Raw genomic sequence first — 17,681 nt, 5'->3', positions numbered from 1 at the left:
TTAACCTCTGACCCTTACTCAAGCGTATAGGGCTAACGAGTTTTAGTCACAGGAAAATGGGTATGGTATGTGCATTGCACTATGTGCATCATCAACTCATGTGTGTACGCATCATACTTTATGCCTCTCCTACATGCATACGTCAAGAGCATCATCATCGTTGCATCATAGTGTATGCAAAATTGAGTCAGCATCGTGGCAATTGCATCGTGTCATAAGCACCATTTCAATGGGGCATAAAACATTTTGTCATTGCATTGCACCAGCATTGCAATCATACATCTCGAGGGTGCATCATTCTCATGGTCATCGAGCATATGCATCTCGCATCATACCGTTTAATTTAATCAACAGTTTGAGCAAGAATTTCCTTGAGCAAAAACTCACTTTGATATCTTTTCTATCTAGATTCACCACCAGATTGAGAAATTGTTTCTTCCAGGACTTAGATCCTCTCTTCTTTGCAAAATCCTACTATATGTTAGTACTATAATAGTCCACTGGTCCATTTCACCCGACTTTAGTGGTGATTTTGTCCACATATGTTATCCACCATCACTCACGGTGAAAGCTGAAACTCTTGAGATTTTTAGTATGGGAAACAATTGATTAGTTCACACAGTGGCAAAGTTAATCCCTCCCGCTCATAATACCATACCTTGTTTCTTAAACTTTCTCTAAGTCCTCAATCCTTATCTGCAAAGGATCATATCGGCAACATCAATATCCTCTAATGTGACCTTGTCCTGCTAGCTTTGATGCTTGGTCTGCTCCTTTTCCCTCGAGAATCTATCTTTCAGAATCTCGGGATGAGATTCTTTTTAAGGGGGGTAGGTTGTGACATCCCAGAGTTTTAAAATGCTAAGCAAGAAATATTAAATATGATTTCATACATAATAAACAAGAAAAATTCAAAGTATGCATTTCTTTTGGATAATAAAATATGTGTATGTATGAGTATGCATGCGTATGAATGTGTGTTTATGTGTATATGAAAATTTGCAAATAAAATGACAGGTCAAATAAACCATAGTATTTGAGGTTTTAAACAATCTTTCAAATTTTAAAACAAATATGCTTTGAAATTGATTTCTAAAATATAGCTCAAACAAACTTTTGCCCAAAACCAAAGTTATAGGTTTTCAAAAGATGAACAACTTTCGTGTTCAAAGTTTTTCGAGTTGCTACACAAAAATGAGAGAAAAATTTAAATTTGAATCGGCCAAATCTCTATTTCTCTCTACTCTCTTTTTCTCTCTTCCCTCACTCACCCCTGCTCTACACCAGCTGAGCAGAGGCCGCCGGCCACACGCAAGCTCGGCCTAGGGCCTTCCCCAATCGAGCTCCTCGACCAGCTGTTGGCATGCCTCGCCACCGCTCTTCTCAGCCTCTGCTCACACGCCACGCGGTCACCGCTCTTGCCGCCGCCCGCCACGGCGATGACTCGCCGAGGCGTACCGTGTCGTGCGCCTCTTCTCCACCCCCCCTGTGTCCTCGCCCCTTCCTTGTTTGCGTCCTCATCTCGCTCTCCTCTCCTCTCTCAACACGGCATCCCGACCCCTGCCCCCAGCTGCTCACGGGCAAGCTCGCCGTTGTGCCAGAGCGAGCACCGCCACCGCCATGGCCGCCGTTTCCCCTTCCCCACTGTCAAGCCCCCTCCTCCGCCCCACCCCGAATCAAATCAATTGCGCAGTAAGCTTATCCACCTCCCATCGATGCTCCCCGACCCGCTCGCCACCGCCCAGGGCCATCAGAGCGCCGCCGCCGCGGCACAGGCCCACCGCCGGCCGTCGGAGCACGCGGAGCCGCCTCCACAGGCCACCCCGAGCCGCGCTGAAGCCACCCCGAGGTCGATCCCGAACTCCTCTAGCTCCTCCACCCCAGGCCCCTCGCCGCCAGCGACCGGAGCTGCCGGAAACGGCCGGCACCGCCCTCACTGCATGCTCCCCTATTTTGAAGACCGGCCAAGGGCCTTTTTGTGAAGTTTTAATTCTTCCAGGGCTCCCAGTGCAAATACCAGGGACCCATCTGCAATATTTGTTTTGTTTTTAAATTTTTGCAGTAACTTGGAAATTCAATTACAAATTGTAGAAAAATCCTAAAATAGCAAATAAATACTTTTTGGAATCCTTATCAAAATCTCTACAATATAGAATCATAATATTACATGTTTTAGTTAGAAATTTTTGCTGCAAAAATAGATTTATGTTTAATAGTGCACAAAGGCTAATTGTTTATATCTTTCTAATAACTGATGTTTGAAGCCATGTCATGCTATGAGATTTTCATGGTAGTGTGTTCCTGTGATTCTAGTGTTAGTGTAAAAATGTCATGGTCATTCCTCATGTTTAGCTAAAGGCTTAATTAAATCTTGATTTATGTCTAAGAGAAAGATTAGAATAATTAACATGTAATGTTTCTAGGAGTCCACACATGAACTAAGGATGATTATTGGATGGAAGCCTTACAGCACTGAGTAGAGTCTCACATAAAATTTTCATGACCAGAAACCCATTGTAACTATATGTTTCTCTAGCTCTTGTTTTAATCTTGGTTTAAATTACCTATTTTAGTTCTTGATGCTATACTTAGTTTCTCTAGATGAAACTTTTCTAGTACACTTGAAATGCTACAAGAATGGTAGGATAAAAGTTTAAAACCCTTACAACTGTTTAGCTACAGTTTTGATTTTAATCCATGTTGGTAGCACAAAATCAAGCTAAATAGTTCTAGTACTTGGAAAATTTTAAAAAACGTATACAAGTTAGCTTGATGTGCTCATCCCTATGAGATGCTTGAGTGATGATTGAACTAAATAGCTTTAGGTGCTTATGTTAGTGTGTTGTACCTTATAAATGCTTTGTATTTTGCACTTCCATGCATTCATACATATGCATTGTTGCATTTCATTTAGGTACGATAGATGCACCACGTGAAGCACGTGATGTTGGAGCCGAGCCAGAAGACGGTGAATGGTGGACACGTCTAGAAGATGGACAGATGGATCCAGATGTGCACGACTGAAGGAAGATGCTCGCCGAGCGAATATTCTCTAACTAACACTGACCTAGTGTTAATCCCACGCAAGCCCCGGACATAACCCAGTATTTCAAATTATGCAATTTATCGTTACTATTTACATGTTCATTTACAGTTCTTAGGATTTGAATTGAAACCCTAGATGCATGATCCTAGGAACCTATGTACTGAACACTAGACCTGAGTTCGAATAATTCCTAAGCTTATAGGACCGGTAAAAGTCGAGTGGTTGCCTGTCACTCGCGAGCTCTATAGGAATTGCTTGTTTACTTTCTGCTATCAATATAAGGACGACGGACGGGGTCGTGTTTGATATCATGACCTTGGGTGAGACCCGTCTGTGTTGATAAATTTTTCTAAGGTCGCGGTGTGTGGTAGCAGTGGTTAAGTTTTTGAACGTACTAGCCACATGCCGTAAATATGCTACGCGGTAAGCCTAGTAGCTGATCGGACCGGGGAGTGGATATACCTTTCACTCTCTCTTAGAGATAGGTTTTATTTATGTTTATGTTGCGCAACACCACAGGTGCAGGGAGGAAGTTGGTGCCTTGTAGTCGGGGAGAGTGACCCTATCCACAAGCCGGAATGAAAGGTCAACGGTTGTTTGGGAACGACCCGACGGTGTTCCAAACGTGTGTGTTAGGTCTGCCTGGCCAGGTTAACAAATTTGATTTGAATCGTCCGCTTCTCACGGTTTGGGACTGCTTGATCCCTTTGCCACAAAGAGTAATAAGAGTAACATTATTATGATCAATCTTCATGTTTGCTTAAAGTTCTACCATGGTTGAATAGGAGTAGTGGCTTACATAGAATGGTTAATCAACTAGAATCTTGGAAGCTAAAATTTGAAAGTAAGGACCTACTCTTTATTGCTTTTCAGCAAAAGAAAAACCAGAGCCTACAAAACCCTGCATAGTCTAGCTAGGTGGACTAAGTATATCCGTTGACGGTTAAGTTTTGCTGAGCTCTTCTCTTTCACTTGTACTTTCTAGAGTAGGTTAGTAGCTTGGGAGTTAGAGTCGAGTCAAGCTTGCTCGGGATTCCAGAGTCGTCGGAAGTCTGGTATAGCTCCTGTATCTTTCTTTTGACTTTATTAATATAAGTTATCTTCTTTACTTTTCTGAGTCAGCTTTACTTTCCATAGTCTTTTATTTACTCAAGTCTGAGGTTCAGCTTGAGCACGGAAGTTTTCCTTTAGCTTAGGCTAAGTTATTTTCTTAGTGATCGGGAACTTATCTTACGGGTTTTCTCGCCCGGACTATAGTATCTCAAGTTAGTGCTCTAGGTTGAGGGGGATTTCTCTCGAAGGCCTCGAGAGAAATCCTAACACCAAGTGCAGACGTGGTGTTTCACCTTACTGTTAGCTAGAAAGTGTGTTCCACCCCACAGAACCGTTGTGGTAGTCGGTAGGTGGTGACAGCCCTATCCGTCCTTTGTAGTCCACCACGTTCGGGTGTTTTCATAGCAGTAGTGCAGGTTGCCTTTGGACTCCCCTCTCATCCCTTTTTGAAGTCCTTCCTCTTCCAGCCGCCGAAGTAAGCTCTGCTTTCCCGAGAACTAGTTAGGTGTTTAGTCTGATCTAGAGAGGCTAACTCGATAGTTCAGAAGTGTATCAGGTGTCTTATCTCGCTCGTTGTCCTCCCAGCTGCTACCTCTCTAAGGATTAGAATCTCCATGTGTCACTCGGTCATTGTCTGGCCATTTATCTCACTTATCTATAAGGCTCACCCCCGTCTAGTCAGTCGGTCGATAAATCTAGTACGGTTATCATTCAGTTTACGATACTCTTTACCATAGTGCTTCCCTGAGGAAAAATATTATACCTTGGAATACTCTAAGGTGAAGTGCTACTGCGGTGATTCTGTGCGCTTGCAGAATATCTATTCTAATCGGGCATAAGAAATGCCAACAATGTCAAAAAAAAGAGAATAAAAGATGCATACCCAAAAAAGGTATGCCACATGCTTAGGCATGTCAAAAAAAAAGAGAAAGAAAAGCTAGCCCTTATCCAAAAAGAAAGAAAAAAAAGAGAGAGATGGTGCATACAAAGGAGTTTATACACCATCCACCAAAAATTTCCACACACTTGCACATCTTGATCAAGGTTTATGACTTATTTCTCCTTTGGATCCGGTCTTTGACTTAGCAAAATATGAGAAGCAGGTATACCTTCAAATCCTCTATACCTACAGCTCCATAAAAACAGCCATTAGAGATAGGTTGAGGAAGAAAGGCAGAATAAAAAGCCTTGGTGAGGAATTATACACATTGAGCGATCCGAGAGATCATCCGAGGAAATTTATAAATTTCTTTTTAAAAAAAACCTTACAAAACCTCCGGACTAATGGTTGAACTAAAGAAAAAGAAATATGTGCACTCTACGATACCGTTCTGACTCTCAACCGCCAAAGATGAGGTGAAGCTATAAGCTCCACAGGAGTAAGGTAAGAGGTAAAAACAAAAGGCCAACTTATTCAAATTCAAGGTAAGAAGCATTCGGTTGTGCCTAAGTATGAGTTGGAAATTCAACATTGTAGCAACTCCTGATCAACAACGAGCACCTTGTTTTGCTCAGAGACGAGCAAATGGCTAGCTTGGGGGTGTTGTTGACAGTCGTTAAGTATGAAATATGACCATCAACTATACTCATTAAAGAAGAAAAACTATACCTCTTACTCACATATTTATATCACTAACCTAGCTCCACAGTTGTTTTCGAGAATTTATGATTTCAGGAGCACAAGTCCGGAATAAGACGAAAATACGATGAATATGCAGATAGAAGTCACAGATTATCGTGTCCTGTGTAACATGAGCAAAGGAGGCCCACAAACCAGACCAAACCGACCAACCAAGCGCCGTCACCGACCATCTGACATCAGGACCCACCAGGCAGTGTACCAGAGAAGGTCGGTGGCAAATGGCGCCAAGGGGGTCGGCCGACCCCACAAGTCAGCCTTTCAGGCTGAGTTTTGGTGGGAAGCTTGATCCTATCCTCCTGAAGGCGGTTGATGATGTTTCCATGTTTAGAGATGGCGGGAACTGACCTCTCAAGCTATAAAAGGGGCCTCCCACCACTCTCATCACACACACCACTTGAAGGCCTCTCTCTCTACACTCTCTTGTGACTTGTACTCCTTAGGGTAGTGGAGCTTGGCTAGTACTTCATCTCCTTAGCAAATCCAGTCATCCTCGGGGTCGGCGAGCAATCCTCGGCCTTTGGTATGGCTTTGTATTTCGACTTTCTTTATGCTATTCATATTGAGTTTGTTCTGGGTTATCTTGCTATGTTCGTAACATGCTTAGCCTTGATCAGTACTTATTCAAGTTATACTTGTTGCTTGCTTAGACTAGATGATCTGGGTAAGGATATCGGTTCGTTGTGCTTTCGGGCTTGCCTTAGCATCTGTTACACCCGGTTTATAAAAGAACATAAACCGAGCAATCATATACGTGCCAGGATCAAGTCACACGTATATACAACAGAATGAACAGTATATCACAGCACATATCACGTAAAAAGATATAATAAAGCGAGTACGAATGTTATTTATTACAATAATGACAAAATGTCTGATACAGAGTATGCAGAAGCGTAAAACATATACTCTAACTCTTGTCGGAAGCTGAGTAGGGTGCCAAAGGGACGTCGACTGGGAGACAAATGCCTATAAGTCCTTGTACTCTTGGTAGCTCCGGGTGAACTCCCTCGCGTCGGCAGGAACTGAGCAGCAGTAGAGTATCCCCAAAAGATCAAGAGGAAAAAGTGTAGAGGAGGCAAGGGTGAGTACACAACTCGTACTCAACAAGTATAACACAAACTATGAGGCTCTAAGGTTCGATGACTCTACTGCATTAGCTTTTAAGTCTTGGCAAAATTTTATTAAAACTAATTACTACAAGTTGATGATATTACCATAACCAAGTTACATAGTAATTAATCAAAATTAATTATGATACTACTGAGAACCAAACCAAATCAACCACCCGGGGAAACCCTCCTAACCAAAGGAAGATAACCCCACTAATCAAAAGGAGGATCTGGGCCGCTCATGACCGTGAGCACGGCTAGTATACCAGTTTTACACTCTGCAGAGGTTGCACATCTTTACCCACAAGTCGTGAGCTATGCTAGTTGTTCATCACACTTCCTTAGGTGAGATGACTAGCAAACTCACTATGAGGCCATTACAAAGGACCACGTTGGTAAGGGGTAACCGCTAAGGATTCAGGCAATGCAACAATGGGGCCCACCTCGAGGGGGTACAAGATAACACAGACCAAGCCTCGTAGCGCAGGGACCATTGAAGCTCGACCCCCCTCGTGCCCCGTCGGTAAGTTACTCCCGAACCAAAATGACCTAATTAGTAAGCCAAGACCGTCCCATTCCAATCTTGTGGTAGCGCTGTTGTCCCAAGTTGTCGCTCTATGAACCGGTCCTTATGGAGAGTGGCCAACCCAGCACTAAGCACCGTGCTGGCCCCCTAAACCATGTTTCTATAAAAACTTATTTTAACGAGACGTGAGCCACTCAAACGGGCCACTCCCAGAATTAAGTTGCATATACCATTAATCAAATTAATTAAAAAGGACCATTATGTGTGAGAGAGCAGCAACCTAGCACAACTAACCAAAATGCAACCCAAGGGATATATAAAGGATATAAAGTGGCTAGGAAAATCCTTATAGGCATACAGTATTAAAATGCAGTATGAAATTGTATTTAAAGGTGATAGGTGGTGTTCATGTTATACTTACCTTCCTCAAAATTCTCCTGCTGCTCAAACTGCTCTGAAGATGGCGTTCATGTTATACTTACCTTCCTCAAAGTTCTCCTGCTACTCAAACTGCTCTGAAGATGGCTCCTGGTACTTCTCAGATGGATCAACATCTACTCACGATCGCAATGCCAAAACAAGTCCAGCACATACACCTACATGCAAACAAAGGCAAACACTAAGAAACAGTACAACAATACATAAAAACAGTGAACAAAACTAAGTTAGAACTGTTCTATGCGTTACAACGATCACGTGGACATAAAGAACGCCTAAAACGGAGCTAGAACGCGAAAACTAGGCTTAAAACAAGGTCTAGGGGCTAAACTGTAAGAAAAACAGAGTTTCTGGGGGTTTTCTGCAAAAACCAGGGACCTATACATAATAACTGAAAAGATCTGTGGGCTAAAGTGCTAAAACAACCGGGCTGGACTGCGGGTTAGATTTTTAAAAAGGTCAGGGGCCTAAATGAATAAAACAGGACTAAACTGGAAATACTTTGAATAAAGCTGGACCGCGGGTTGATTTCAAAGGAACCCAGGGTCTCTTTATCAAAAGTGCCAGGGCGAAGGGGTACGCATGGATCTAGACCATTGGATCTGGATCTAACGGCGAGGACCTGGTCTGATCTAGATCTAATTCTACGCGTTGATTTCGGATTGGGCGGTTCAGATCGTTCCCAACCGCCGCCGGCGACGCTGCTCGCCGGGGAACCATTCCCCGCGGCGAAGCGGCTTGGGAACTCACTGAAGTTCACCGTAAATGGTGCTCCGGGTGTCAAATTGACCTGGGTTTGGGTCTGGGATGATCAACGCGCTATGCGTGATCCACTTGAGGCGTTGGTTGGGTTCGGGGAGGCTCGGAGTGGCGAACGCAAGGGCGGCGGCGGCTCTGCGCGGCGAGGCTCGCCGGCGTGCGAGTGCGCGGGCGGAGCTGGGCTTAGACCTGGGTGCTAGGAGTCCTACGTGCATGTGCAGCGCCAAGGCAACCCTAGGCAGTGTCGGTGTGTGGCTGTGCTGCTCCGCAGAGAGCTCGCCACGGCGAGGTTGCGGGGTGAGCGGCGGTGGAGCACTGGAGTGCGACGTTCCGACCTCCATGGTGGCCTACGTGCCCTATGATCTTGCGCAACAGGTAGAGCGGAGTAGGGTGCCGCTCACCGGGGTTTGGATCGAACTGAGATTTCCTGCGGAGGGTTCGTCGGCGATGTCCGGCGGCGGAGCTCGGAGCTGCGCACGTGGACAGGTCGATGGAGCGCTTCTCCGGTCTCCGGGGTCCCACGGGAAGCTTCACGGCTGAACTGTGAACGCAGAATGTGGGTTAGCAGAACCAAAGGGACGTCGGTGGCGAGGAATCCCGGTGGCGGCCGTGTTACCTGTGTTGGTGCTCCGGTGAAATTCCGGCCGCTGCAGGGCAGAGATCGGGGATGGCGGGCTCGGAGATGTTCCTGGCGCCGAGGTGAAACCCCTCAGAGAGCTTGTGGTAGCGGGGGTGCTGCAGAGCGCTGGGAACTCGGCGGTGTAGAGGCTCTGCTAAGGGTAAAGGCGGTGCGGTGGCGAGCTAGGGTTCGGCGGTGGCTACGGAGTGGGGAGATACGGGGCGGAGGGGGGTCGCGGAGCGTGTTAAAGGAGGGGAAGCCGGGGATCCCAGCGTGCGGGCCGGGATGGACGCGCTGCGCTGGCTCGAGCACTGAACAGGGCAGGTGGGAGAAGGTCACGGCGGGGAAGACGGAGGATATTGTAGTGGGACCGAGGTGTCAGACTCAGGGAAAGAAGGAAGGGCGTGGTCGTCCGCGTGCGGGCTGTCCAGTGGGCCTGGCGGGGAGGAGAGTGTGCCCACTCGGGAGTTGGGGCGCCGACGCGTGGGCCGGGGTGTCACTGACGCGCGAGCCCATCTTGTCAGCAGGAGGGGCAAACGGGTGACGCGCGGGCGCGGGCTGCTGAAAACGCCAGGGAGCAGGGCTGCGTGGCGCCTGCTGGGCCAGGGCGTGCGGTGCTGGGCCGACCGGGGGAAAAAGAGAGCTGGGCTGGTTTTCGGGGTTGGGCTGGAAACTAGGTTTGGGTTTCCTTCTTTTCTTTTCCTTCCTTCTTTTTCAAACAAACTCAAACCATTTGAATTCAAATTTGAATTTCAATTCAAACCACACTCAAACTATTTGAATTTCAAACATAAGTTTGAATTCAAACCCTATGCACTCAACCAAAAAAAAACAATGCACCAGCATGAATGCACAAACAATTTTAAACCTAGAGAAAATTTTAATTATTTATGAAACAAAATTAGATTAAATGCAAGACTAATCATAATAAACCTTAGAAAATTAAATAAATCCAATTAAATTTATTATTTAAGGCTGAAATTTAAATTAGGGTGTTATAGCATCTTACCTATCCATCCGAAGGGTGGGTGACTCGGGGGTGCTAGGGTAGTGACTTCATATGCGGGAATGGTGCCTGGGTATGCGGGATCCTTCGGATATGACGGTGCTCCACGGTGTGACTGGGGTAGACCGCAGGTGGTGACAGCCCTGTCGGTCCGCCGGGAAGCTGCTTCTTGGTTAGCGTACTCCCTGACGTTCGGGTACGGTGTAGGAGTTCATGCAAAGATCAAACGGGACTGGATGTTCTCCAGTGCGGGTCATTCTCCCCGATGTCCCTAATTTCCTGGCACCTGCAGCTCTAAGCAATGTGACCAACGTAACTTAACAGCTAACATGAATAGTATACTAGGAATCTTTGCCTATGCTCCCACTAACCTTAGGATTGCTTGTCTATTCTTTATTCATGAGAGTTGGCTGTTCCGTGTGTGTCACATTTCCCTTGACTATCCTTTATATGTCACTTACCCCTATATAGTCAGTGGTCTTCATCTTACTTCATATGTGTCATGGTTATGCAACTAAGTAAATACACTTTACACAACCTAGCCATCCCTTGGGAACATATAAATAACGATACCCTGAATACTTCCGGGTTTAAATACTACAACAGTATATCCGTGCGCTTGCAGATCCTTCTGTAAACGTTAAGACATACCACACGGCATCTTCGAGTCACCGTTGCTAGGAACTAACCACTCCTAGTGGCGATGCTAAGAAATGCCAACACACTCCGAGTAGTCGTAGCCGAGTCACCGAGCAGGGTAGTTTCCCAGGTTCGGGGACCCCACTTGGCAGGGAGGTACATAGATCTACCTCCATCAGATGGAAATTGACTTTATTTATAACTGTCGCGAGTACAGAACTTTGTGAGATAAAGACTCTGACTCATAAAACCTACCCCTTACGCAGAGTGGTACACACTTGTTCAATGATTTACATAACTAAATATGAAATATTTAGGGATACTTCTAGTCGACTAGGTAGTCGACTAGACTCTTGGCAGATTATTGTTCAGTGGAGGAGCTCCGAGTGCTTTGCGGAGTGAGTTTCCCTCAAAGATTGCATGGGAGCTTTTTGGATGCAAGAAGCACTTGCGTTGAAGCATCTTGTTGATTTTGTCTCCTCCAATAGGCGTTTCTGCATGGTGCTGATCATGGGACTTGCCCTGAAAATCAGCATTCACATGCTTGCGCTTCTTGGAAGATCCTGGATGGTTTTCTGGGATGCGATAGTTGGAAGAATGGCTATAAGCTTCAATTTTCTCACGCTCCATTTTCCTTGTGATGATCACATTACGTGCATCCCACCCAATGTTGATCACGTTGCAGAGATCGCTGTTGGAGTAGTCATAGTTGTCGCCCTGCTGCTCCTGGCGACGATCGGCAAAACACTGACGCCTGAACGCCCGCTTTTGATTGCGGTCACATCGGCGCTCATAGAGATCCCCCGCCACAGGCTCATCTTCCAGCTGAATAGTGACCATTACTGCTGGTGGATCTAAGGGTGGGTCTTTCTTAATAGTGGTCTTGACTTCGGTGATTGCCATGGGAGTGGTTTCCATATTGTCGGAGAGGTACTCGTCATAGTCATCGGAGTTGTAGTCGTCGAAGTTGAGGTGTTCCATCGAATCATCATCTGATTCGTAGAGCTCGGAGATGCACACCATGAGGATTTCATGATAGAGATCCTCAATGTCTTGATCTTCTTTGGTTTCCGGTCGGTCTAGCGGGGTGCCTTTTTGGAATGGGAGCTTGTCGATCTGAGGACCAGAGGTCCCGGCGGATCGAATATTGAGCCCTGACTTTTCCAGACGCACCGTCCGTCCTTCTGGTGTTGCATATATGACCAAGTTTGGCAAGGAGTCCTTATCGGTCTTGGAGTTATTGGTCAACTCTACTTTGGCTTCATTGCTATACTGGATTAAATTATCCAGCTCATCTTCCGAATTGTAGGAGTACTCAGACTCAGAATCGGTTAAACCACCAGTTCGTGAGTAAGTATGTTTTGGGTGAGCGAGGGGTGGGATGCCCATCTCTACCCGGAGGGCTTTCTCATTCATCAAATGTTGCAAAGATTGGATTGGAGTTAATCCTTCTAGCTCCTTAGTCCATGGTTTGTCGAAAATCGACTCGCTGTACTCTTCTGAGGTTTTGGGGGTTTTTCCCTTCTTTTTGAGCTTGATTTCCTACCATAAGGCATTAGTCATGCAGGGTGGATGGCATATGGTATTCATGAACAAGTCGACATCATCTGACCAATCTTCAAGATCATCGTATGGTTCGAGATTGTCTAGGCTTTCCATGAACTCGTCAAAGTCCTGATCAAATAGAGGGTCAGAAAGATTGGTGGGTTCAGGAGTCCACTTGTGAACAGGTTTTGATGGGGAGTCCTGGGGTGTCCCTAAGAGAGGCGGTCCCATCCGTTCAAGCCGGGGGTTTGCGTTTTCTGGTTTCCCATAAGATTTTCCAGTTGAATCCTGTTTGTTGTGCTGTAGGATATTCTCAGCTACCTTGATGCAGTCGATGAGTGAGGAGTCGACTCGATCGATCCCAGAGAACATGTCACCCATCTGGGAGTGACGTGGGGTCGAGGTTTATGGGTTTTGAAGTGTCTTAGATGAACTGAGAGCGGATTCTGCGAACTTGATACATCCTTTGATTGATCGTGAGACTCGATCTACTCCATCGAGTAGTTTTGAGTTGACAATCTTTGGACATTTGATTGACTTGAGGTAAGCCACATCTTTTCCCAAAGTTTGAGAAAATTGAAAATTTTCAGAATCTGGGTTAGTGTCGGACTCGGCTGACTCATCTGAAAAAGTTGGAGTCGACGCGTTTCCAAGGCTTTCCGAATCGAGTATGGATGAAGTTTGGTTTGACAATTTTTCGCCGAGTTCGAGATCATCAGCTTTTTCGGCGGATTCATTGTCGGGTTTTACTTCATGTTCCTTGGGCGTGATCAGGTTGCCGGTGAAGCCACCCGATTTGTCAGCCGTGCAGGCCCAGGAACCAAAAATGAAGGTTGTGCCCTCAGGCACGGTGTTGGCGTCGTTTGAATCGGCCATCAAATTCTCTAGTGAACTCGCCGAAACCCCTACCTGGCGCGCCAGCTGTCGGTGTTTAGCCGCCAAGCCTTAGGGATACCCTTAGCAGTATGATTGTAGGCAAAGGATCGACTAGCTCTGGAACTTGATGGTGCAAGGAACACAAGGATTTAGACAGGTTCGGGCCGCGAGGTGCATAATTCCCTACATCCTGTGTGGTTGTTTGTATTGTCTTATGTGTCGTTATGGTTGTCTCTGTTTTGAGGGGGGGCCTGCCTGCCCTTATATACTCTGGTGGGGATAAGGTTACATGGAAAGTTCTAGCCGAGTACTGTTGGAGTTCAACTACAACCCAGTCAGGTAGTTCCCTTGTACTACGGCTAGTTCTACATCTATTCGGGTAGTTACAGAAAAGGCAAGGTACATCCATATGCTATCCCTTACTCTAGAACATTCTATGCCTATAAACAGTCCTACTGCCCCGGGTCTGACACATCATGCGACTTAGAACGCTTTCAAATGCCATCGGGACGAAGGAAGAACAACAAATTGAGGTTGGAAAAGGCTAGGGTTTGAGAGGATAAAAAGTAAATGTATGTTGTATATATTCGATTGGGATCCTCGTCAATCGACATTAGCCTTAATATATATAGGCCGTGAAAGATGTACCCCTTCCAAGTCGGTTTACATGAGGATTCCTATATTACGACAAGACGTACTCGAATTACAACTGGGCAGACACAATCTGACCGGTCGGCCACCAATATTGCCAAATTTGGCTGTCAACATATGCCCCCCTTCTTTTTGGTGAGCTTTGCAAGCCAAAAAGCAAGTACTAGAATCTAGTTTGATATACGTGTTACACAAATTACATTGGCCTAAAAAATAATGCTAAGGGCAGTATCATGTATCTGCCATCTTTGTCTTCATGTACTTTGCCACACGTTGGGGTAATATTTCTTCTAGTATCTCCCATTGATAGTCCTGGGTAGATGTTCTACTTGCAGCGTCTCCATCATGTATGAGTTCCCGGAGATGACCTTGACAATCTTATATGGACCTTCCCAACTTGCAGCGTCTCCAAACTTATTTATTTTCATCCCAAGAGGCAAAATCATTTTCCAAACCAGATCTCCAACCCGAAAAGATTTACTTTTTACCTTTTTGTTGTAGGTTCTGGCCACCCGAAACTTGTCTATCTCAATCTCCTTTAGAGCCTCAAACGCTTGTCAGTCACCCATCAATATTATCCATCATCAAATCATGATAATCAATAGCGGAGAGGTCATTTTGTTTAGCCAATCCAAAAGCGTCCAAATTTACCTCAACGGGTAAAACAGTCTCTTGACCATACACAAGCTCAAAAGGAGTGACTTTAGTAGCATCATGTCGAGATATTCGATGAGCCCATAATGCTTTGGATAATACTTCATGCCACCTGTTAGGACTTTCTTCTATCTTCTTCTTGATAAGTTTGATCAAAATGTTATTACTTCACTCGGCCTGTCTATTGGTCTGAGCATAATATCGAGATGAATTGAGCAACTTAATGTAACATCCCGGATTTGTTCGGAATGTTAATAAGTCAAAAAATGTGAATTTAAAAATTTTTTGTGGTAATGTTGTAATTAGATGTAGTTAAGTGTGAATTCCGTCTTTCTAAAATTCCTAGTAATTAAAAATGGTAAATTAAATAAGGATTATTAAAATGCTAGCGTGAAATATTTGGAGTAATTTGAATTTTATCGGATCTACCTTGTTTATTTAAATTCGAATTGGATTTGTTTTAATTGCTTGAAATTGTGCGTAAAATAAATTTGAAGAGTGCCCTTCAAATTTATTTTTAAAATGCTAACTCAGCCTGCTAACTATGCCCGGCCACCCAGCCCGACCACCTGCTGACACAGCCCACCAACTAACAATCTCCACCTTCTCAATCTCGAGTGCTCTCTGGAATGATATATAAGTTATAATCTACTTTTCACCTCTTCAGATTAATCTCTTGCTAATTAATCCACTTCTAAAAAATAGTCTGATTTATGTGTATCAAAATTCCCTTGGTTTCTGAGCGACTTCCGCCTCCCACCAACATGAAAGGAATCCAAAGCTTCCTAGGACACGCAGGGTTCTATCGGCGATTCATCGCCAATTTCTCCCAAATTGCCAGACCCCTGACAAACCTACTTGCCAAGGAGGTTCCTTTCCAGTTCAACGATGAGTGCCACAAAGCCTTTGATACCCTCAAAAAGGCACTCATCTTAGCCCCAATCATACAACCCCCGAATTGGAAGCTTCCATTCGAGATCATATGTGATGCTAGTGACTATGCGGTGGGGGCCGTACTTGGGCAAACCAAAGACAAAAACAATCACGCGATCGCGTATGCTAGCAAGACACTTACAGGAGCTCAGCTCAACTATGCCACTACAGAGAAGGAGCTCCTAGCAGTTGTCTTTGCTATTGATAAGTTTAGGTCCTATTTAGTTTGAGCAAAGGTCGTAGTCTATACCGACCATGTTGCACTATAGTATCTTCTCAGGAAGAAGGATGCTAAAACAAGGATTATCAGATGGATTCTCTTACTCCAAGAATTCGACTTGGAAATTAAAGTTAAGAAAGGAGCAGAGAATTCGATGGCAGATCATTTATCGCGCATGAACACAACAGAAACAAAGGAACCGCCGATAAATGATTTCCTTCGGGATGACATGTTTCTCAAAGTGGAAACTTCACACCCCTGGTATGCGAGCATCGTAAACTTCATGGTTTCTGGTTACGTACCCCCAGGGGAGAACAGAAAGAAGTTGACCTATGAGAGCATACACCACCTATGGGATGCTTCGTACCTATACCAAGTATGTGCAGATGGGTTACTATGGAGATGTGTACCCACAACTGAAGGACAAAAGATAATTGAGAAATGCCATGCTGCACCATATGGAGGACATTATGGTGTTTTTTGCACCCAAGCAAAAATCTGGCAGTGGATTCTTTTGGCCATCAATGTATGAAGATACTAATGAAAACATACGGAGATTCCCAAACTGCCAGAAGCATGGAGGCATTACTGCTCACAATGTGATGCCCCTTACATACAATCTTCAAGTTGAACTTTTCGATGTATGGGGGATCGACTATATGGGACCCTTCCCAAAATCCCATAATTGCGAGTATGTCTTAGTTGTCATGGATTACGTCTCCAAATGGGTAGAAGCTTTGCCATGCAGGGGCTGCGAATGCTAAGCACGCCCAAAAAATATTCCATGAGATTATCTTTCCAAGGTTTGGCACACCGCCAATGGTAATCAGTGATGGAGGGTCGCATTTCATTGATATGACCTTCCGGAACTTTCTCAAGGAACTCGGGACCGAGCATAACATCGCAACCCCCTACCATCCTCAGACCAGCGGTCAAGCAGAAACATCCAATAAGCAGATTAAGAACATTCTGCAAAAGACCGTTGATGAGATGGGAAGGGTATGGAGGCACAAGTTGCCAGACACTTTATGGGTCTACCGTAGTACAAGACTCCCATTGGTATGTCATCCTACCAAATCGTCTGTCGGAAAACATGTCACCTACCCGTAGAGCTGGAGCACCATGCACACTAGGCTATTCGGAAATGGAACATGGATTTAAAGCAAGAAGGAGAGCATAGAACGAGGCAAATCTCGAAATTAGAGGAATCGAGAGACAAGGCTTATCATAATGCCTCGATATATAAGGAAAGAACTAAACAGTGGCATGATAAGAGGCTTAAGACAATGGTCTTCAACTCAGGGGACAAGGTGTTGCTTTTCAACTCCAGGGTGAAGTTGTTTGGCCATGGAAAGCTTCGAAGCAAATGGCTGGGGCCATACCGCGTCGTTGGAGTCTCATCGCATGGAGCGATAACGATACAAGACAATGACGGGAATACCTTTAAGTTAAATGGCCACCGCCAAAGACTTTCCAAGACCACGACAAGGCTCTTGGTGAAGACATAGACGTGATCAATATCGTCGATCACGGCTATATGCTTGATTAAGAATCTTAATGGCCAAAGCAACAGGGGGGGCCATTTAAACTCCATCATTTATGGCCCCACCTATCACCAGGACCAAGCTGGGGCCCATTGGGGACTAGCCATGGCCGGTCGACCACCATGGGCGGCCGACTATGGGCTAGCCCCTCTGGCCCCCATCTTTGGTCCACAGGCCCATTTGCTAGTCCAGAGTCCAAGTCCACTTGCCCCGTCGGGTTGTCACGAGGAAAAGAGAGGGTTTCACAAGTTTTCATCCAGAAACAAGTCCTGCCTTCATCTTTTTCCTTGTTTCCATATCTTCCACACCTCCTAAACCCTAGCCGCATCCCACCATCATCCGAGCATCGATCCTCATGGCTGGCAAGGACACCAACCCCTTTGTCGCTTCCGGAACTCATTCACCTTGGCCACGTGACTCC

Source organism: Panicum virgatum, chromosome 4N, assembly GCF_016808335.1.
Source record: "Panicum virgatum strain AP13 chromosome 4N, P.virgatum_v5, whole genome shotgun sequence".
NCBI classification, from domain to species: domain Eukaryota; kingdom Viridiplantae; phylum Streptophyta; class Magnoliopsida; order Poales; family Poaceae; genus Panicum; species Panicum virgatum.
Note: the sequence above shows the minus strand (reverse complement) of the source record.